Raw genomic sequence first — 22,962 nt, 5'->3', positions numbered from 1 at the left:
GATTCATGTGATTTGTTTTCGGGGAGTCATAACATATTAGCAGCTGGACACCCAACACTTATTCTCTATCTTTCCATGTTTAAAGTAAAGTGAAGTTTGATTTTTGATGTCAAGTCAAATATTAATGCTCGTTTGCTTCAATTTATTTTATAAAAAATCACTTACTTTCTTGAAAAAAAATTTGTGAATCTTTTAATGTTTAAACTTTTGAGAATAATCAAAATTTGAAAAAAAAAGCAGATTTCTTATTATTAATTTTATGATGTCCATATTAAGGTTTTAATTTGATAGTCAATTATTTCTTCTTCTTTTTTTGGGGTTAAAATTTTCTTTAATTTTAAGCAACTGTATTCTTGTTTTAAAGGTATAGATCATTTAAATTTATCTTGTATTTCAGGGCGCCAAGTTCAACAATGCCAACCTGAAGAGTGCAAACCTGTCTAATAATTTTACCCTTTAGCATTGAGACATTATGGGCTTGTTTAGTTTTGTTTTCATTTTTTTATTTTTAAAAAATATTTTGCCAATAAATTTTAAAACGATTTTTTATGACAAAAAATAAAAATTTGTTTGATTATGTTTAATTTGAAAATAATTTTAGAGTTAAAAAAAACCCAACAATGATGGTAGCTAGTGGTTGATGATGATGATGATCTTTAATAGTGGTAGACCAAAGTTGAAGATATGTTGCAATAATTAAAGAAACGTAGTGTGCTTTAAAAAAAAAGCACTAAGTTGTTTTTATTTTTTAAAAAACAAAAATGTTAGAGCAGTTTTAAAAACATTTAAATCCAAAATATTTCCACAAATAATTTTTTATTCTTTTAAAAATAAAAAATAGTTTTTAGAAAATAAAACCAACAGGTCGAACATTAGTTGTTGTTTTTGTTGCCATTATTGTTTATCCTTGACATGAAGTATATGACATGTATATTTAAAGGAAAACTAAAAGATATTCATTTAATATGTGTCACTCAGAATTTGGAACATGCAAAGCATGAAGGTGTCAATTTGGTTGGAGCAGTCATGTGACAGTGTGATACGTTTCCCACTCCAATATTGTGAGGGTTTTATACTTTTATTGGTGGACTGGAATTATCTATGTCAGCCCAATTATTAAAGGAAAAGGGCATCATCATTAAGAATTTCCTATGTCAGTTCTATTTAAAATTGATGTAAAAAGTTACTTTGTTTTTTTTTTTACGTTGATTTTTCAGCGAAAATCACATTAACATTGTTTCAGTTTGATTTGATACATGTTTGCATTAAAAAAAAAAAACTTTGGCTTGAGATAAGAAAAATTGGGGGTTGGCAATACATTCATGTAATTGTTTATGTTATATTTATACTAAATCATATGAATCTCTCAAGAATTAACTTAAAATTACATATCAGATTTGTAATATTTAACTTAGAAAATTTCTTAATAAATCTCCTGTTTCAAGTAAATTTTACAGAACAATTTGCAGATGTTTAGATTATGTTGCTGAAATTTATCAACAAAGTAAAATGGCTATATAAAGTGTGTGTGATAATTAAAATTATGTTTTTATAAATAAAATTTTATGTTCTCCATAATTTTTTTAAAGGGAAAATTATGTGATAATTAAAATTATGTTTTTATAAATAAAATTTTATGTTCTCCATAATTTTTTTAAAGGGGAAATCGCAATGAAGAACCTTTGAAGACTCTTAATTATGAAAAATGACCAAAATATTCTGAAATTACTTTGAAATTCCTGAGATGATATTTGACAAAAGGAATAAATGAGGGAAGATAAAAATAACCCATCTAATTAATTTCATCAAATAGAAATATTGTTCTAACAAGCATGCAAATGAAAAATGAGACGTAACAATTAAATAAGCACGAATTTAAGAAATACTGAGTGTAATATTCTAACAAGTATGATAATAAAAAATAACAAGTGACTGTATTATTTTGACAAACACATGTATGAAAAATAACATGTAACCATAGGTACTTAACAAGCATGAGTGTGAAAAATAACAAGTAAAATGGTTTAAAAAGCATGGTGGTGGGTGTAATTTTTACAAAGTATGCATATGAAAAATGACAAGTAACTATAAGGTTTTAACAGGCACAAATGTGAAAAATTACAAGTGTATGTGATGTTCTGATAATCATAATGGCAGAGAATGACATGTGAGAATATTGTTTTGACAAGCATGCATATTGAAAATGACAACTAACAATAACGGTTAACAAGCACGACTGTGAGAAGTAACAAGTATGATAGAGAAAAATGACAAGCAGGATTATTTTCATCTTTTCTCATCCAATATTTGGTACTGCAATATAATTTTAGAATTCTTTGCTCATTTTTCATAATTAAGGGTCTTTATCAGTCCTTTAATGCAATTTTCCCTTTTCTAAATGTCTTTTCTTTTATTTTTTATATTTTTATAAATTTTATTTATTCATGGATGAGAAAGCTAAACCATTAGTATTATTTGTCATTTAAAAATAATTCTTTATTGGTTTCCTTTAAGAAAATGGAGAAAACTTTACAAAAGGTAGTAATTGTAGTAATTAAGTAAACTTAAAAGACCGAAATTAAAAGATGTCTTTAAAAGTCATAGGATTTCTTCCTGTTGCCCCGACAAAGCAAAGGCAATTTAAGGCCAATTACATGGTCAACTTTCTAATTTGTTACTCTAATCGTAAGATGAAGGCCAGACTTCCACCACTACACACACCCCCCCCCCCAAAAAAAAACATAAGTCCATTTTATTAATACCAATTATCAAGAAAAAGAGATACACATACTAATTAAAAAACAAAACAAAACAAAACATACCGTCCAGTTACTAAAAAGGAATCAAATGAAATGAATTAAAAAAAAAAGATAAGATTAAGATGATCAAAGTATAAAAGGGAATAGATAAAATATTTTTATAAAGAAGAAGTATAATTTAATTCATGGAACTAGGAGTCATAATTCATGAGGTTTTTGAAGGGTGTAATGATTCTTATATTTGTGGCGCATAATGTTAAATCTTATCACGTCTACTATGAGAGGGAATGATCATTTTGATTTTAATTTTCTCAATTAATTATATTTCTGTTATTTTTAACAACCAAAAGGGATCAAAAAGCTAGCAGTAAAACTAAGTACAACATACAAAAATTAAAGAAAAGACAAACATAAGCTAAGTACAAACCCAATCAAGACTTACACAACTATATTACTCAATCAAGTTTTATCACACTAGCGGCAGTGGCAAGTCTTGCCTTCATCTTACGATGAACAAATGGGAAACGCGGGCCGTGTAAATTTGCTTCAACTTGCCTTTGCTCCAACTTTTCCCATACGTTACTTTAATCGTAAGATGAGGGCAAGGCTGGTCCAATTGGAGATTATAATCATATCTAACTATTTAGTGAAATAATTAATTATTCTAGAGCTAGTATACTTGAAAGGGAATTAATATTCATAAAAAATTTATGAACATTTTATGAACTATATTTGCATATGACACATACCTAATTAATACTCATTCATTCAATATTATAAGATATTTTTAATCAAATTAATACACTTTGCAAGACATCAGTTAATTCTCTTTAAAATCACACACTCTTTTCATGTCTACATTTATTAAATAGGGTGTTTCAATTATAAAATCTTATTGATTACACCTCTTAATTAAGGAAATTTTTGGAAAAAATCTTATCAGTTATACATTTAAAACTCAAAATGTCTTTTATTTTTTAACATTTTACTTCAAAAATAAAAAAGACTTATATGTTTGAGTGGAGGGAGTAGTAATTACTTCACTTTTTTTGAACCTAACTATCATTTATATCTCCAAAGAAAAAGGGTCCTTGGACCAACAATGATCACACAAGCTTATCCTTATCCATATGATCAAATACCAAAAACAAATGATACCATCTTTTACGAGATGGTCCGCAAATAAGACCAAAGACAAAACCTGAAGCTACCTATGAATCATAATTCCACACCTTCATTTTTCTAAGGAAACCCACAATTTGGGAGACTATTTCTAATAAACTCCTAGAAATCGAAGAACATTCACTCATCTCCATTATTATTCTTTCCCAAAATTATGCTTCTTCTCATTGGTGTTTGGCTGAGCTCCAAAAGATTCTTGAATCCAAACAATCTGAGTAGACAAGTAATTCCGGTGTTCTATAACATAGATCCATCTCATGTGAGACATCAAATAGGTACCATTGTAAATGGCTTTGAAACCCACAGGGAGAGATTTGCTGAGAAGAAGGTTCAAGAATGGAGAGATGCCTTGCAAAAAGTTGGCAAATATATCCATCCGGCTTCAACTCCAAAGATCAGTAGCTTTATTTATTATTATTTTTTTATTTCATGCATGAGCATCATTTGGTATCCTAAGAAACTTGGGGTTGCGACTGCATATCTCAGGATTCAAACTTGAGAGCTTAGGTTAAACTAATTCAACCCCTCAATTAGCTGAACCGAGTTTCTTTATATAATATGTGTTATGATTGTCCTACTTGAACATATCATAACTCAATAAGTAAAAGACTAAACTAACCACAGCCACACTCACCCGCACACGTAACACAACATATAAGAAGTTCCAGCCCACTAAACTCAATAAATTAATTGTTGAATTGACATATTTTTTATATTATTTAGTATTTAAGTTGAACATGATAAATCCGCTCATATATATATATATATATTCATTTATTTTTTCCTCTTCGTCATTTCTGTTTTATTTTTCCCTCACCTTTTTTTAAGTGCTCTTGATGGCTTTAGTTAATTTTTCATCAGGCTCCTCTCTTGTTTCTTTTATGTCCAATTTGTTTCTTATTACTTTCTCCGCTTTCCCTTGTTTTAATGGCCAAATTGTACTTTGAAAATACAATTTTATTAAAATATTACAAATCCTTTTTGATATCTTGTTGGATAAGATAGTTTTTAGTTTTACAGAACCCTTTAAAATATTGTTTACAAATTGACCATAATAAATTTATATATTTTTCATTGGAAAATATTTTGAACTGTCATTTATTGAGATATTATGAGGTTTAAAAGTGATATTTTTTTCTTGATATATCATTATCAAGCATTACATAAATATTTAACACATACACAATTATGTCATCAATATCCTGTTTGTTGATAATAATATGAAAAGCAATACTAGGAATATTTTGTGATGAGCACAAGCCCAATGGGAGAGTCTGTCCCAAAAGACTAGGCTATTAGATAGGAGAGGCCATTGAACTTATAAAACCTATTACATTGAGGACGTTGGCTCTCGACAAGATGGCATTGTAATGATTGTAATGAGTCTGAAATCAGAGAGCCTTACAAGTAGAGTAAAGTTGATAAGTTCAAGAGACTCTCCCATCTAATAGGCTAGTCTTTTTAGGATGAGCATTTTCTTTAGGCTTTTTCTCGTCACATTAGTACATTCACTGAAAGTCCAGTGTCATGAAAAGAGCTACTCACAAAGGGTTTTGACCAGCAGGAGGTTGAGTAAAGCACCATAAAATGGAGCTACCGTGGATGTCTGATTACTAATTTAAAAGAGATACACATACTAATTTAAAAGAAAGCACCGTCTGATTACTAAAAAAAATAGAATGGAATGAATTAAAAAAGTAAAGATAAGAATAAAATGATTAAAATGTAAAGGGGATAGATAAGCCATATTTATAAAGGAGACGTATAATTTAATTTATGAAATTGAGAGTTATGAATCATGAGGCTTTTGAAAGATATAATTATTCCTACATTTATAGTATATAGTATTGAATTTTATCACATCTATTATGAGAGAAAAGGATAATTTAATTCATTTTTGTTTCAATCAATAATATTCCTATCATTTTTAAAAACCAAGCAGGACCAAAAAGCTAGCAGCAAATCTAAGTACAACCTACAGAAATTAAAGAAAAGACAAACATAAGCTAAGTACAAACCCAGTCAAGACTTACCCAACCATTACTCAATCAAGTTTTATTATTAGACTTGCTGCAGTAGTAAGTCTTGCCCTCATCTTACGATAACGTATGGGAAATGTTGGCCGTGTAATTAGATTCAACTTTTCCCATACGTCACTCTAATCGTAAGATAAGGGCATGACTAGCCCAACTAAAGATAATAATCATACCTAACTACTTAGCAAAATAATTAATTATTATAGGGCTACTATACTTGAAAGGGAATTAATATTCATAAAAAATTATGAACAATTTATAAACTGTAGTTGCATATAATACATACCTAAGTAACAATAATTCATTCAATATTATAAGATATTTTTAATCAATTAATACAGTTTTCAATAAATTAGTTAATTCTCTTTAGATCATACACTCTCATCATGTTTACCTTTTAAATTTATTTAATAGGGTGTTTCAATTATAAAATCTTATTAATTACACCTCTTAATTAAGGAAATTTTTGAAAAAAAAATCTTATTAATTATACATTAAAAACACAAAATGTCTTTTATTTGCTAACATTTTACTTTAAAAAATGACTTATATTTTTGAATGGAGGGAGTAGTCTATACTTCACTTTTTTGAACCTACCTATCATTTATATCTCCAAAGAAAAAGTTCCTTGAACCAACAACGTTTACACAAGCTTACCCTTATCCATGTGATCAAATACCAAAAACAAAGGATCCCATCTTTTACGACGATCCGCAAATGAGACCGAAGACAAAACCTGAAGCTACCTCTGAATCACTAGTCCACCCCTTCATTTTTCTAAGCAAACCCACAATTTGGGAGACTTTATTTCTAATAAACTCCTCCTAGCAATCGAAGAATATTCTCTCGTCTCCATTATTAATCTTTCCCAAAATTATGCTTTTCATTGGTGTTTGGCTGAGCTCCCAAAGATTATTGAATCACAACAATCTTTGAGTAGACAAGTTATTCTGGTGTTCTATATCATAGATCCATCTCATGTGAGACATCAAACAGGCACCATTGCGGATGCCTTTGAAAACCACAGGGGGAGATCTGTTGAGAAGAAGGTTCAAGAATGGAGAGATACCTTGCAAAAAGTTGGCAAATATATCCATCGGGCTTCGACTCCAATGATCAGTAACTTTATTTGTTATTATTATTTTTATTTCATGCATAAGAATCATCTGGTATCCTAAGAAACTCAGGGCTGCGACTGCATATCTTAGGATTTAGATTCAAAACCTTAGGATAAACTAATTTAACCCCTCGATCAGTTGAACCAAGTTACTTTATTTTAGTATGTGTTATGATTGTCCTACTTGAACATATCATAACTCAATAAATAAAAGACTAAACCAAGCACACCCACACTCGCCCGCACACGTAACACAACACATAAGAAGTTTCAACACACTAAACTCAATAAATTAATTGTTGAATTGACATATTTTTTTATATTATTTAGTATTTAAGTTGAACATGATATATCTGCTCATATATATATATATATATATATAAATTCATTTATTTTTCCCTATTATTTTTTCTCTTTACCATTTCCTTTTTATTTTTCCCTCAACTTCTTTTTAAATAGTCCAATTAAATATTTAACTACTTAGATATACTCTAGATAGTCTAAATTTAATATTCAAATTTATTATATTTTTTTATAAATTTTTTGGAAAATATAATATTAAAAATAATTATAAGATCCAAAATGGCTGCCACTTTTATTTTTTATTTTTTAAAAGTTGATAGTCATTTATAAAAATTTTAAGATCTTTAATATTGAATTAAACAATCCATATTAAGTATGTATTATCCAGATTGGTGATAAAATAAATTTACTAAAAAGTTTACATTTTTATTTTAATAAAAACAACAAAATAATTATTTAAATCTGGACCCACATCACCCTGATGAGCACCCGCACTGAAACTGGTTCTTTAATGGTAAGAGTATTTTATTGAACCCATATATTATAAAAAAAATTTTTAAATATAATATAAAACAATTATTAGAAAAAAGTTTTGGCCCCAATTGTTAGATGTCTTGATTTTGTCACAACACATACGAACAATAAACGCACTTGGGTAGAGGGACTTTGGTTTGGAAAATTAAGAAAAAGTGATTCTAAAGATAAAAGGGAAATTCTTTTTATTGAGAGATTCAAATTAAAAGGATACACGTTTACGATGAATTATATGCTGAATAGTGAATACCGGATAGAACCATTAAATTCACCTACTCCAAGCAATAATTAGTGCATGTTGGAAGATTACGATTATACCCTCAAAAAATTGGGGTTCATGGTCTATTTTTTTGTGTCTTTACTCCTTCCCGTTGATGCTGATTCCCGGATTGTGAGAGAGTGAGAGCGAGTCCAGAGCTTCCACCTTTCTACCTTCGCATCGCCGTCCCTCCACCGTAGCTGGTAACTGTTTATTTAGTCGCTGGTTCTTCCCCTTCCTGTTCCATCGCTGTTGTTCTGGTAAGAAAGCTCTATTCTTTCTCTTTTCTTCTTATGTGTTAATTGTATATGCCTGATTAATCCACAAATTAAACCTTTGAATAGGTCCTATTGCTGAAGGTGCCTCTCTCTCTCTCTCTCTCTCTCTATAACTTCCTTGAACTTGATGAAAATCCCACCATGGAAGTATCATGTGTTTTTGAGCTTCAGGGGAGAAGACACCCGAAAAGGCTTCACAGACCACTTACACGCTGCTCTAAAACAAAAGGGTATCATAACTTTCAAAGATGATAAGCTCGAGAGAGGAGAGGTTATTTCTCACCAACTCCTCCAAGCAATTGATGAATCTCTCATCTCTCTTATTATTATTTCTGAAACTTTTGCTTCTTCGAGTTGGTGTTTGGATGAACTCCAAAGGATTCTTGAATCTAAAAAATCTCTGGATAGAGAAGTTCTCCCAATCTTCTATAAGATTGATCCATCCGATGTACGTCATCAGAAAGGTACCTTTGCTTGTGCCTTTCAGAAACATAGTCAGAGAATTGCTGAAAACAAAGAGAAGGTGCAGAGATGGAGAGATGCCTTGGTAGAAGTTTCAAATATATCTGGTTATCACTCTACAGATCAGTAAGTTTTGTATAATATAGATATTTCCATTACATGAGTTGTGATGTGTTTTTTAATTAATGTTTTAAAAAGTTGATTGATTATTAAACCGAACTAAGTATCGGTTCATGATTTATTAGTTGAACTGTGGTCAAATATTAATATATTTTTATGTATATATAATAATTAAATAAGAAATACATGTCAATATATATATATATATATGCAAAAACATATTATAAATGCTTTGGTAATATGATCTACTATCTCCGTCCTAAATTATAACATACTTGTATATAAACTCTTACATACTAATAAAACTCATTAAATATACTTTACAACCTTATTTTTTCAAGACAAAAATATAAACTTTCAAAAATACCCCTCATTTAATACTCCATTGATGAAAGAATATTGAAGAGAGAGAATATATGAAAAGGATAATATTAAAAAAGTATCATTAATGAAACCTTATTTTTATCAAAGTGTTTTATATTTTGGAATGATTAATCTTCTTTAAAAGTGTTTAATAATTTGAGACGGAGGGGGTATTATTGATGAATACATGGTTAATATTAATCATAAATAAAGTCTTCCATTTAAGAATTATTTAATTAACAAAGATGTTGATGATGGAATGATAAAGCATGAGATAACTATTTGAAGACATATTTAAGTTAAATTACAAAAATTAAGTTTAAACAAAAAAATATAGATAAATAATATAAAATATAAAGATTAACAGTATGCATTTACATTAAAAAAAAGCTTCAAGATATAAGCCAAAAAAAAAATCAACTAAAATCACATGAAAAAAGAAAAACTAGGAAAAATGCATTGTGTTGTGTGTACGTTGTGTATGCACATTATTAGAAAGCCCTACATCCCTCATATCAAAAGGGAAGGAAGTTGTGTATATCTATAAAATGAGGCATTGGAGTAGATTGTTACGATCTTGAAACTTTCCTTTCCTTGAATTGTGCTGGTGTTAGCTTAACCAACCTCTTCATCTTTACTAAGTCAACTAAATCCTTAGAATATAGGCATAGGGCTGTATTATTTTTCCTGATGGTTACAAATAGGGGTGAGGAGTTTTTATAAACCTCCCCCATATTTCAAAAAGTTCTCACATCTTTAATAGATGATGAAGATGAATTTAATCTAACAGTTGATAATAATTCTCTAAAATAATCTATGGCAATATCTAGCTAACTACTCTAGATATTTAGAAGGAGAATTTTAAAATATACGAGAGATATCTCTAAAATAATCTAGATAATAATTGCACTCTTCATACTATTCTAGAGATATTCAAGTCTTTTTGGATTGTACCAGTGTATTCTTGAAAACTCCAGTGCCTTCTTTATTAGTCTAAATCATTCCAATCTATTCTAGATCATTCCCTAAGTTTCTTGGATATTTTAACCTTGAAGAATTTATTTCTTTGTCATATTTTTCCCCACCTATTTTAGTGATGTCATCATCACTAATTCATCTCTTTAACAATGAAGTTGATCTTCAAACTGCCAAAGATCTCCTTGAGATTTCCATGTTGACTCACTCACTGGCAAACCCTTCCATATGATCAAATATTGTGTGTATGGGTGGCACACCTCTTTTTCACACAACTCAATGACTAAGTATTGCTTGAACATCATGATCATAAGCCATTGTCATTACTGGTGGGGTGTGTGATGATATGCCTCTAGGAGGCTCATCTTGATCTTCATAAAAAGACTTCAACATGATAATGTGAATGATAGGATGAATCTTCAAGTTAGTAAGGAGATCCAACTTATATGAGACATTCCCTACATTCTTGATTACCTTATAGGAACCTTCATATTTTTGAATGAGTCCCTTATGTACCTTCCAATAGGCTTTGAAGTATTGTAGGAGGAGTTTCACCATGATCGAGTCTCCCACCTAAAAGTCCACTATGCACCTTTATTTGTTTATAAATTTCTTTAACTTCTTTGTAGCTTTCAAGGTAGGAACCTTGATTCATGTAGTCCTTCCTACTAAGACTTAGCTATGTGAAAAGCTCCAGGGCTATTACCTTAGAGGTTGCAAGGGCATATAGGGGTGATGATTAATTATTGTCCTATTACAATCTCAAATGGACTCTTTCTTGTCGCTTTACTCCTCTACAAGTTGTAAGAGAACTGAACCACATCAAGTAACTTAGCCCAATCCTTCTTATTGGTGCTAACAAACTTTCTCAAATAGCATTCTAACAAATCATCCACCATTTCTATTTACCCATCTATCTAAGGATGAAAACTAGTTGAGAACTGTAACTCTATCACTAATAACTGAATAACTTTGTCCACAGATTCCCTATGAAACATGGATCCTGATCACTAATGATAATTCAAGGAGGGCCCTAATATTTTACCATATTCTTGAAGAACATCCAAGCCACTTCCTCAATCGCATAGTTTGTTAGGATTGTAATAAAGGTAGCATGCTTGGAAAACTAATCCACCAAAACTATGATAGAACCTAACCCATCAGACTTGGGCAATGCTGAGATAAACTATATGGATATGCTTTCCCATGGTTAGCTCAGCATAGGTAAGGGTTCAAGTAATCTTTTAAGTAACTAGTTATTTACCTTATCTTGTTGACATATAAGACAAGTCTTCATATAAAGCTCTGCATCTTCCCTTACATGTAGCCAATAATAGGCTGCATCTAGTAAAGCTAATATTCACCTTTGTCCTAGATGTCCTACACAATTAAAGTCATAACACTCCTTGATTAGCTTCTTTCTCAAATTTGACCACTTATGGACATAGATTTGCCTTCCCATAGTATAGGACATTTTGTCTTCTACGCAGAACCATTTTGTCTTCTCATCGGTAAGCTCCGCTAGCTGCAAGCCTATAGGATCTTAGACCATCCTTTTTTTTTATCCTTTCAAACAAGTCTCCACTAACTTAGGTCAAGGTGGCTAATTTTGCTTTTCTTTTAGGTATCAAGTAAGGGCTTTCCTTTTCTGGTATACAAAGAAAGTTATAGTAAGGAACAAGGTTAGCATTTACCTTCCCAAAGAATTTTAATCTAGCATGACCTTGTAGTAATCCATAAGAGCTACTAAAAATTTGTCTTACCATTCTAACTTTATAGCCATAGCTCAATCCTTTGTGCTATACCACATAGTTCCTTAGAAGGTAAGTTGACCAACTTTAAACTCTATCCCTCTTGTACTACATTAAGACCTATCCTCTTAGCATCTTCAATATTGATAAAACTATGTCTAGCTCTGGTCATGGATTATAATGATAGGAGTTTTGTTCAGCTTCTCATCTACATACATCAAACCTTCATCTTTAGGGTCTTAAGTAAAGGCTTCATATTTAAGGCACTAAGGAGTCTAAGAGACTCTATCTCTACACTAGATTTGTCCTCATCATCTTTTTACATAATGGCTACCAACGCACCTAACTTCAGATGTTCCTTCATTCAATGTGGGCCCATACACACAAAGTATTGTATCTAGTTGTTAAAGGTCTTCTTTTACCCTTTAGGTTATTTCTTTAGTTGAAACTTGTTACACCTCCTTTGTATGTCCCCTTGCCCTTGTCTCCCCTACCTTTTTCTAGGATTAGGTTTGAAAGACTTGGGTATAATAAAGTTGAAGAGGAACTTCTCATTACTCAAATTGCCACATTGACAATCTTCATGTCATGACATTACAATTCATGCTTGGCCTAGTTGTAAAGACCATTAATGAAGTTGAAGAGGAACTTTTCATTACTCAAATTGGCAATTTGAAGCATCAAAGAGGTAAAGTCCCACATATAGTCAGATATAGTGGTCTTCTGTTTAAGCCCTCCATTTTCTTATGAGTTTCATAGACCATGTTTTCTAGATATAATTGCCTTTTTGACTCTTTTAAAATATTCCCAAGTATTAATGGTGCAAAACCTTAACCTAAGTGCCATTAGCACATACACCCACCTAGATCAAACTCAAAGGACCTTAGATGACATGTGAAACACACCACAACATATAAATACAGTTGAAATCTCATTTTTAAATCTCCACCCTATAATCATCAAAAAAGCAAGGGGGAGGTAAATCATCATTAAACTAACAAAATAATCATTTGATTGTTCTAAATAACCTAATATATACTTGCATCAGTATTGGGCACAAAATAGCAACAATCAAACATAAATGCTTACAGTGGTGCAAGTACCAAAAAAATTATCCTAGTTGGCATTATCAACAGTAATTACACATAATACACATGTAAATGAGGCATCACAATGGAAATAGCAAATCCTAAGCCTCAAAAGCTTTTCCCTTGTCCTGACTAGAGCTAATGCCTAGAAATTGTAAAATAAAGAGGTGAGTATAACTACTCAATAATGAAGGTAGTATACAACATGTTCATGCAAGTCAAACAATCATAAGCGTGCAATCCACATCCTCAGAGCTCCATTACTACTAACTAAATCCATAGGCTACACAATAATTAAGAACTCAATCCATGTGACTAGGATAGTCCAAGCTCTTCAATCATGAGAGGTGACCCGATCGAGGCTTTATGCTCATTTCAAATCATGGATTCCCCCATCTTGAGTATAGGGGTGTCACAAGACCCTGTTACTAACTTCGCTAGTTGGGTTTTAAGGGTAGGGTAATAAACCAAACAACAAAGGCTCGTAATGTTGGTGTGAAATCCATGGAAACAAATCACTAATCTCCACTAAGGCGAACTAATGCTATCAATATGATCATGCTAACACATCACATGCTAATTAACACATAGTGTGTCACAATATAATTATGCTCATAATCATCAAAATGTACCAATTTCACAAGTATTTGAATCATCATTTCAATATTTCACAATTACATTAATATACAAGTCCCACTTGTATATTATTCAAAATGAAGTCAATATATAAATTTAGATATACATATACATTTACATACATACATACATACATATATATATATTATGTATATATAGAAAATATAGTTCCAAATTCATAAAGCACCTATATTTAATCTAACAAGTAATAACATAAAATATATTTTTCTCAACTACCTCAAACCTTTGAGGGCTCAAAGGTTACCCCTTAGGAATTTCTTTTGCTTCCAAGCTAAACTCAAGCTCCTTATTACTTTGCAACATTAGATTACAATTAATATTAACCACAAATCATTGATAATCATTCAAAACAACACTTCCAACTCCTAAATTTCCCACTTTAGTAATCAACCTTTCAACTACAAGCTAAATCTCTTATCTAATGAGTTTATTAACTTCCATTAACTTCATTTAGTTCCTCTTAACTCAAATAATCACTAATATAATGCTTAGCAATCCAAAATCATCCTTCGAATGCCTAGGGTTCATCCAAAATGGATGACCCAAACTCATAACCTTGTAAAAACTCCTAAAATTTAAACAACCCCCATTAATCCCATTTCAACCATAGGTTTTGACTCAAAGCTCTAGGTCCAAATATCATACTCTTCCAACCTCAAATCTCACTTCCAACTCATACAGAGAGAAGAAGAGGGAGTAGGAAGACATGCTTACGTGGAATCAAACTCAAAACACCTTCCAAGTACCCTAAAATCATTACCCTAACAGAGCTCGTACTCTCCCCTATTTCTCTCACTTTCCTTTTCCTTCTTCTTTCTACAATTCGCATTTACAAGTGCGGCGAATGGCATAATATGACTAACCTGAATTTAGTCCTTCAATTAGGGCCTAGCTAGCCCAAGACACTACTAAATTCAATCCATAAACTAATTAAAACAAAATTTTACTTATTTAACCTTATTTAATTTACCTCAACCAAGGATTTAAACCCTGAGATGTTATACTAGGCACCTTGAAGTCTTTTTTCACGAGCATTGGGTACTTTAAAGTTTTGTTAAAATAAAATTTAATAAATATTGTCAACATATTAAACAATCTAAATATTATTATTTATAAATACTCATCCAAAATTTGTAAATTATTTTTTTAATATTAACTGTTCAAACTAGGTTTTCATAAATTTATAAATGACTTGTAATTTTTATGTATTGATCATATTTTTAATATTGATTAAGTTTCTTAATTTTTAGGTCATTCTAATCAATATACAACAAATTATAAGTCATCTATAAATTTTTAAAACTAGTTTGAGCTTCAAATATTTAAAAATAATTTATAAAATTTGAATGAATATTTATAAATAATAATATTTAAATTATTAAGTATTAAAATGTTTATTTTTTGACAATATTTTAAAATTTTACACGACTTCAAGGTGCTCAACTCGTGAGAAAGATTTCAGGATGCTCAATGCTCATGGAAAAAAAAAAAAAAGAAGTTTAGGAATAAATTAGCACTAAAGGACATGGCTAAAGTCCTATTTCCCCTTATGTGTGGGCCTCAAGCCATGCAATATCAATAAAAAAAAAAGGGGCAAAATTATTAGGTGACTAATGGAAGGGGTTTTTAGCTACTTGAAAAGATAGTTTAGGAAGAAAATTGACCCACTTATTAGTAGAAGGTGCCATATATTCCTTAAAAAAATTTCAAAGGTCAAAATAAACCTTAACCCTTAAAACAAATAGGATAGTTATAGGACAGTTAAACTAAGTGATTTTCTCATTTATTAATTGCATGAATTTATTCAGGGAGGAATATACCGTCAGTCCATCAAAAGGACTAAAAAAATCATAAATCCAGCAAAACGGTCCTTAATCTCTCTTTATAGTTGCATTTTTAACCATTTATTTCTTTAAACAAAAAATAAACAAAAATAAAAATGGAAGAAAAATATATAAATAGCATATTTTCAAACTAAGGTCCGATTGGTTGCTATAACTATAGGAATGGAATGATTGAAAAAATCAAAACAAAAATGAATTAAATCACTCTTTCCCCTCATGAAAGTATGATAAACTCAATACTATATACTACAAATGTCATGATTTCTGACCCCATAAACTAAAATTATCCTCCTCTCTTATGAATATAGTCACCTATCCCCCTTTACATTTTGATCATTTATTTTTATCTTTATTTTTTCAATACATTTCATTTCATTTATTTCTAGAAATGATGTTCTCATGGAATTGTAGGTATTTTCTCATAGAAATATGCTGTGAGAAAATCAGTGTTTTAGTGTAGTGGGAATAGAGTTCCTTTACTACTTAAGAGCTTGGCTTTACATATATAGATTACACCTGCGTGCATGCACCAACAGACACGCACACACACATGGACACATGTACGCACACCCACACGCACACCAAGTAGTCATGTACCTTACCATGCAATTGAAGTTTTGGGGCATAAGATAAAGCTATGCTATAAAAAACAATGCTGCCATGGATATTTTATCGCCTTTGTTTGTGTACATGTTGCTTCTTTTCACTTGATTGTTCTATAGATCTTCTTAATATGCTGCCACTCTAAAACTCTTCTATCAACAAATTTTTCTTGCCTTTCTAAGCTAAAATTATAGCGTTTTTTTATATTTTGAACTTAATGCCATTTTTGTCTCGATCACCATGTGAAAAGATCATGAAAACTTGAATATGATCTAATAGTACATTATTGATTGTAATTTGTAATACTACCTCTGATCCTAATCGTAAAAATCAGTTGAGGGGTTTGCCTTAATCCTAAATGTAAGACCTAAATTTAGTTTGTCTTCCAAATATATATTTTTTCTTCAAACCATAGCTATTCACTCCACATATTAAAGGAGGGTTTCCATTATAGTTTCAAATTAAATACCGATCATTAAAGGGGTTATTTTAGGGAATCAACACACCTTTCATACAAGTAATTAACTAAACTAATTTTCTTAATATTTATAAATTATTTAAATAGCTCCTTTGGACAAAATGGAGTATTAAATAGTTGTTGATTATTCCTTTCTCTGTGTAGGCATGAAGCAAAACTCATTGAAAAAATTACGGCAGAAGTATGGGCAAAGGTACAGCCTAAGTTACCTTATTGTTTCAACAATGAGCTCATTGGCATTGAGTCAAGAGTAGAAGAGGTGGGTGCACTTCTAAAGATTGGAATATGTGATGTTCGCTTCATAGGAATATGGGGCATGACAGGTATTGGAAAGACAACTCTTGCAAGAGTTATCTATGAGAAAATATTTCACCAATTTGATGTTACTTGTTTTCTTGCTAATGTAAGAGAAAACTCTGAAGCCAAGGGTTTGGTTCCCCTGCAAAGAAAACTTCTTTCCAAACTTAAGATAAAAGACATGGATATTGATGATGCATACGAAGGAAAGAATATAATCAGAAATTTGTTATGCAGCAAAAAAGTTCTTGTTGTCTTGGATGATGTAAGTGAAATGAGCCAACTAGAGAACCTTTCTATGAAGAAAGCTTGGTTAGGTCCTGGGAGTAGAGTAATTGTAACAACACAAGATATGCATGTATTAATGGGGCATGGAGAATTTGCAATTTATAAGGCTGCATTGTTAAACAATGATGATTCTCTTCAACTGTTATGCAAGAGGGCTTTTAAAGGGGATGACCCTTTGGAGGGTTACTCAAAGTTGTGTGAGAGCATTATCCACTATGCTCAGGGTCCTTCCTTTAACTCTTGAAGTATTGGGTTCTTATCTTTGTGGAAGAACTAAACTTGAATGGAAAGATGCTTTAAAGAAAATTAAAAGTTCTCCACCAAACAATATTCTAAAGAGACTTAGAATTAGTTATGATGCATTAAGTGATATGGAAAAGAAAATATTTTTAGATCTTGCATGCTTTTTTAAGGGAATGACCAAAAATAAAGTGACACAAATATTTGAAATGTGTGGTTTTTGTCCAGTGCTTGGAATAAGAGAACTTGTTGAGAAATGCATGATAACTGAATATTATTCTGATCACCACACATGTTTGAGTATGCATGATATCCTTCAAGAAATGGGTAGAAGTATTGTTTTGGAGGAATCCCCAAAGGATGCTAGCAAAAGAAGCAGGATATGGTCACTAGAAGATATAGATCACGTATTGACTAAAAGCAAAGTAAGTATATAATTTATTCTAGAGATGTATTAGATTTCCTAATTTATGTATATAAATTGATCTACATGATCTATCATCTTTCATTGTGACATTGATTTTTTCCCAGGGATCTGATTTGATTGAAGTTATACATCTTCAAACATCTGCACCATATGAAGCAAATTGGGATTTTGAAGCATTCTCTAATATGTGCAGTCTCAGAATACTCATCATCTCATGTAATGTGTACCTTCCTTATGGTCTCTCACATCTTCCCAGTTCATTGAAAATGCTTGAATGGGAATCATACCCTTTACAATATCTTCCACTTGGAGTTCATCTATATCAACTTGTTCTCTTAAAAATGCATCATAGCAAGATTATAGGTCTTTGGGAGAAGACACAAGTAAGATTTTTTTTTATGCATGCCTAACCAAATATAGCTCAATATTGTTACAGGTTTTTTAAAAGCTAATCCCCTTATACTTGTATTGTTTTAAGCAGATGTTTGAAAAATTAAAGTGCATTGACTTGAGATACTCTGAAGATTTCATAAGAACTCCTAATTTTTCTATGATTCCCAATCTTGAGAACTTGGTTCTTGAAGGTTGTGTAAAATTGGTTGAAGTTCACCCATCACTTGGAGAGCATAAGAAACTTGTTGTTTTGAACTTCAAAGACTGCAAGAATCTTAAAACTCTTCCAAGAAGAATGAAAATGGATTCATTAGAGAAATTGGTCCTTTCAGGGTGCTTAAAAGTTAAAAAGCTTCCAAGTTTGGTAAAAGTATGAATAGGTTGTTGGTTCTTGATGTGAAAAATTGCAGAAACCTTGTTTGTCTTCCAAGTTCCACTTGCAATTTGAAATCCCTAAAAATTCTCAATATTTTTGGTTGCCCAAAGTTTTCCTCATTACCTCAAAATATTGGTGAAAATAAGTGTTTAGAGGAGCTTGATTTGAGTGGAACTACTATAAGAGATATACCTTCATCAATCATTGACCTACAAAATTTGAAGTCACTATATTTGAAAGGATGTAATGGTGTAACTTCAACATCTAATTCTTTATGGAACTTGCTTTCTCGAGTTTCAAGAGTATTTGGGTTTGTTATTGATGAAGCTCCAACTAGGTTGGTGTTTCCTCATTTAATCTCAAGTCTAGCATCATTGAAAGAATTGGATATAAGTGACTGCAAATTCAAAACAATTCCAGATTCTCTTGAATGCTTACCTTCATTACAAGTCCTTGATTTGAGTAGTAATGATTTCGGTAACTTGCATAATAGCAGCTGCATTCTTCCTCCTTCATTCTCACGTCTTTCCTTATTGAAGTCTTTGAAATTAATTAATTGCAATCTCTATGATGGATCAATTCCTGAGGATCTTAGCTTCTTATCATCATTGAGGACACTTGATCTGATTGGAAACAACTTTACCCATCTTCCTGCTCAATGTGTTGCTAATCTATCACTCCTATCTCATCTTCATTTGAGCTCCAAAGCTTAAATATTTGCCAGATCTTCCGCCTAACCTAGGGTGTATGGAAACAGTTGGTTGTCATTCATTGCAACATATGTCTTTCTTAGAGTTTGTATCTGCTTTGGACAAATCTAGTCTTGATTTTACAGTATCTTATCCTCCTGGTATTTTAAATTACATGGCTTACAAATGTTGGTGGAGGTTGGAAAGTGACATCCCAAAATGGTTCCATAATGAAAATGTCCAATTTCTTGATAAAGTTGTTGGTTTTCCACGTAAACATGTTCAAATTTCTGAGAGAAAAATCTCATGTCTTGGTTATGAACAAAATCATTGCATTTCGGTTGACGGTTTGGTACCATCTAATTCCATTGTGTCTATAAAAGTAGACATTTCTCATCTTCGTGGCTCAAGTGTAAGATGGGGAATTTCTCTTTGCATTGTTCTACAAGATCTAGACCTTCCTTTATCCAAAGATGTGTTCCATCGATATTGCAAGGTGACGTGTAAAGCTTCACAAGATGAATTCTTCACAAAGAAAGTACCATGGAGAGTTGATATGGGAAACAATCCCCATCAAATGTTGATGATTTATTTTCCTAGAAGTAATTTCAATGTTCATTGTGACCAGATCGAATTCATATTTTATACGGTAAAGTGTAAATGCATAGACATGGAAGCACAATGTGAAGGGAAAGTTGATCTGCAAAATGAGAGCAAGTTTGTCATAAGCAAGTGTGGGTGGCGTGTGATAAGCGAAGAGGATGTTGAAGAATGTCGCAGATCAATGAATGCATGCAGTATAAGTGGTAATAGTGAAATCCTTTCTCAACGCCCTCTATATGCTTACGGAAAGAGATCACACCAAGTTGAAGAAGTGGCAAAAGAAGACAACATTGTGGCCAATGATGAAGTAGAAACATTTTCTGCTAAACGAAGAAAACTCTAATTTCATTTCACAGGTAACTCACCATCATCCCTTTATTTAATTTTTTATTGCTTTTGATTTTTTTTATTGACGTTAGACACACGCTCTCCCATACATAAATAATTTTAGTTAAAGTCGTTGGGGAATTTTGGGCACTAAGAATTGGGGAAATGGAAGGAAATTAAGGGCTTGTTTGGTTTCTATTCTCATTAAAAAAAAACTATTTTGTAATACAATTTTAAAAAAATTAAAACAAAATAACATAAAAATCCATTTAGTTATGTAAACTAAAAAATATTTTTAAAATTAAAAATAGACTGATAATTATGGTTATAGGAAATTAATGATAGTAATTAATAATAGAAATTCGTCAAGCTAACTATAATTTCTAATAATCAAATGTAATGTATTTTAAAAACAAGAAGAATAAAACAAAAACAACTTGAAGTTGTTTCTAATTTTTTGTTGTTAAAAAAAATAGAAACAATTTTGAAAATAATTAAATCAAAAATAATCATCCAAACAAGTTTTAAATTTTTTGTTTAAAAAAAAATAGTTTTTAAAAATGGAAAATAAAAGGCCTTCAATTAACGCAATGAGGAATGGATTTTGATTTGCTTGCTGCTGGAGTATTTAAGTGTCTAGTGACTATTTTCAATTCTTCAACCTTGTTGTGTCTTAGGGTGCGAAGTTGAAGAATTCCAAGCTAAATCATGCAAGCATTGAAGGAGATTGTCTTTAGTAAAACAAATTGTAGAAACTATATAATGAATTGGGCTTGTCATATGTGTTTTGCATTTGTATTGAGCCATGTATGTATGCAAGGCTGTTGTATTTATTTATTTGTTTTTGGTACCGTCTTGTATATATTTCTATTTCTTTACTTTCTTGTTTCTTGTTTTTCCTCACTAGTATTTGTGGGCTGTATAAATAGGGGCAATCATTAGTCCAGCTTGACTCAATGTTATAACACAGAATAGTTTTCATAATTGAATAAAAAATTCTTACTTTTTCAGCCTCCTCTTCTCTTCTCTCTCTTCCTCCTTTGTTATTCTCTCTCTTTCTCTTTCCCTTCCCCGTTCCTCGTCAAAAGGATTTATGAGAAATGAAAGCTAAGACACCATTTGGTTCACAGAATTGATGGTAATGTAATGTAATGATATGAATGAAATAGAATGTAATCTTTACATGAGTTTGTTTGGTATGACATTTGGAAAATGATAAAATAAAATAAATAATTATATTATATTAAATTAACATAAAAATGAAGACACCACTGCCCTCATCTAAAAAAAATCCTTCATTAATTTAAAGCTTAAGAGGACATTCTCATTAGATAATCTTGTTATATGTGTTTTGAGTTATTGTCGATGCAAATGACTGTGGAAGTGGTGTTTCTTCTGAGCTTGAAAAAAAGAAGAAGAAGAAGAAAGAAAAAAGAGGTTTCATTGAAGGAATGGAATTTGGGTTGCTTGATTTAATACAAATATTGATGTTGATGTTGGGAAATTTTTGGAAATGGATTTGATGAGGGAAAAGCTTGATATTAGTTTAAGGATTAGTGCTTTCCAGGCGTTCAATAAAATGTGTACGGAGAATTTGGCATATGAGGATAGGATGTGTGTGATGACGAGAAAATTATTAGATAATTATTAGAATACAATCTTCTTTAATAGAAGTTGGGAAGTTTGATTGGTTTCAATATGGATATAGATCAACCTTAAAAAAAAAAAAAGGAATTGAAGGCGAAAAGAACTTGGTTTTATGATGTAAACATTATGTGTAAAATGTGTTTGATATGTATGTCATTATCATTGATTAAACAATTATGGAAGGCATTCATGCTTGGCTATGAAAGTTAAAGTAGAAATTAGAGGTTTTTGGGAAAGATGTTTGACTTAGATATTCATTCTTGGTATAACCTTGAGATGCTCATTGCAATTTGAGAAAGATATAAGTAAAGGTTTTCTTTCAATTATTTTTCTAAGTTGTTTAGATTAAAGATTTTGGATGGTAAAGCATGTTTGAGGAAGTGACAATGGTATTATTTGAATATTAGGGATTTTAAAGCCAAGCATGGTCATTAGAAGATTGATTTGAAAGTAAGTTTTATGCTTGGGAACTCTACAAATAAGTGAATAGCAACCTCATTATTTTACCAAGAAAAGTAGTTTGTTATTGAAAATACTACATTTTTATGTAAATCATTTTCTAACAACTGTGATGATTATTGAGTACTTTGTTAATTAAATTATTTTAGTTTTAAAAATTAGAGAATAATGATGAAAGATAATTAAATTATGATTGTGTATGTATTTTTTTTAAGAAATATACTTTCAAGATTGATGAAGACATCTTTGTTTATTGAACTCAGGCATTTCTTAGTTACTTAATTAATGCAAGCTTGTACGGTAACTATGAAGCATTATTTTGACAAGTTTTGAGATTTGAAACAATTCATGCGAGTTTGGCATTAAGAATGAAAATTTTATTTTAGAAATGAATATCTTTCTCACAT

The 22,962-nt window shown here is 30.9% G+C and overlaps 1 pseudogene; it reads left to right on the top strand.

The window, feature by feature from the left end:
• The first annotated feature begins 7,745 nt into the window (after positions 1-7,745).
• Positions 7,746-21,462, top strand: LOC129317419 (disease resistance protein Roq1-like; annotated as a pseudogene).
• Positions 21,463-22,962: the final 1,500 nt, after the last annotated feature.

The sequence above is a fragment of the Prosopis cineraria genome, unplaced genomic scaffold (genome assembly GCF_029017545.1).
Source record: "Prosopis cineraria cultivar Desert tree isolate PC_DT_omini unplaced genomic scaffold, ASM2901754v1 PC8, whole genome shotgun sequence".
In the NCBI taxonomy this organism is placed as follows: Eukaryota; Viridiplantae; Streptophyta; class Magnoliopsida; order Fabales; family Fabaceae; genus Prosopis; species Prosopis cineraria.
Note: the sequence above shows the minus strand (reverse complement) of the source record. Positions and strands in the feature narration are given on the sequence as shown.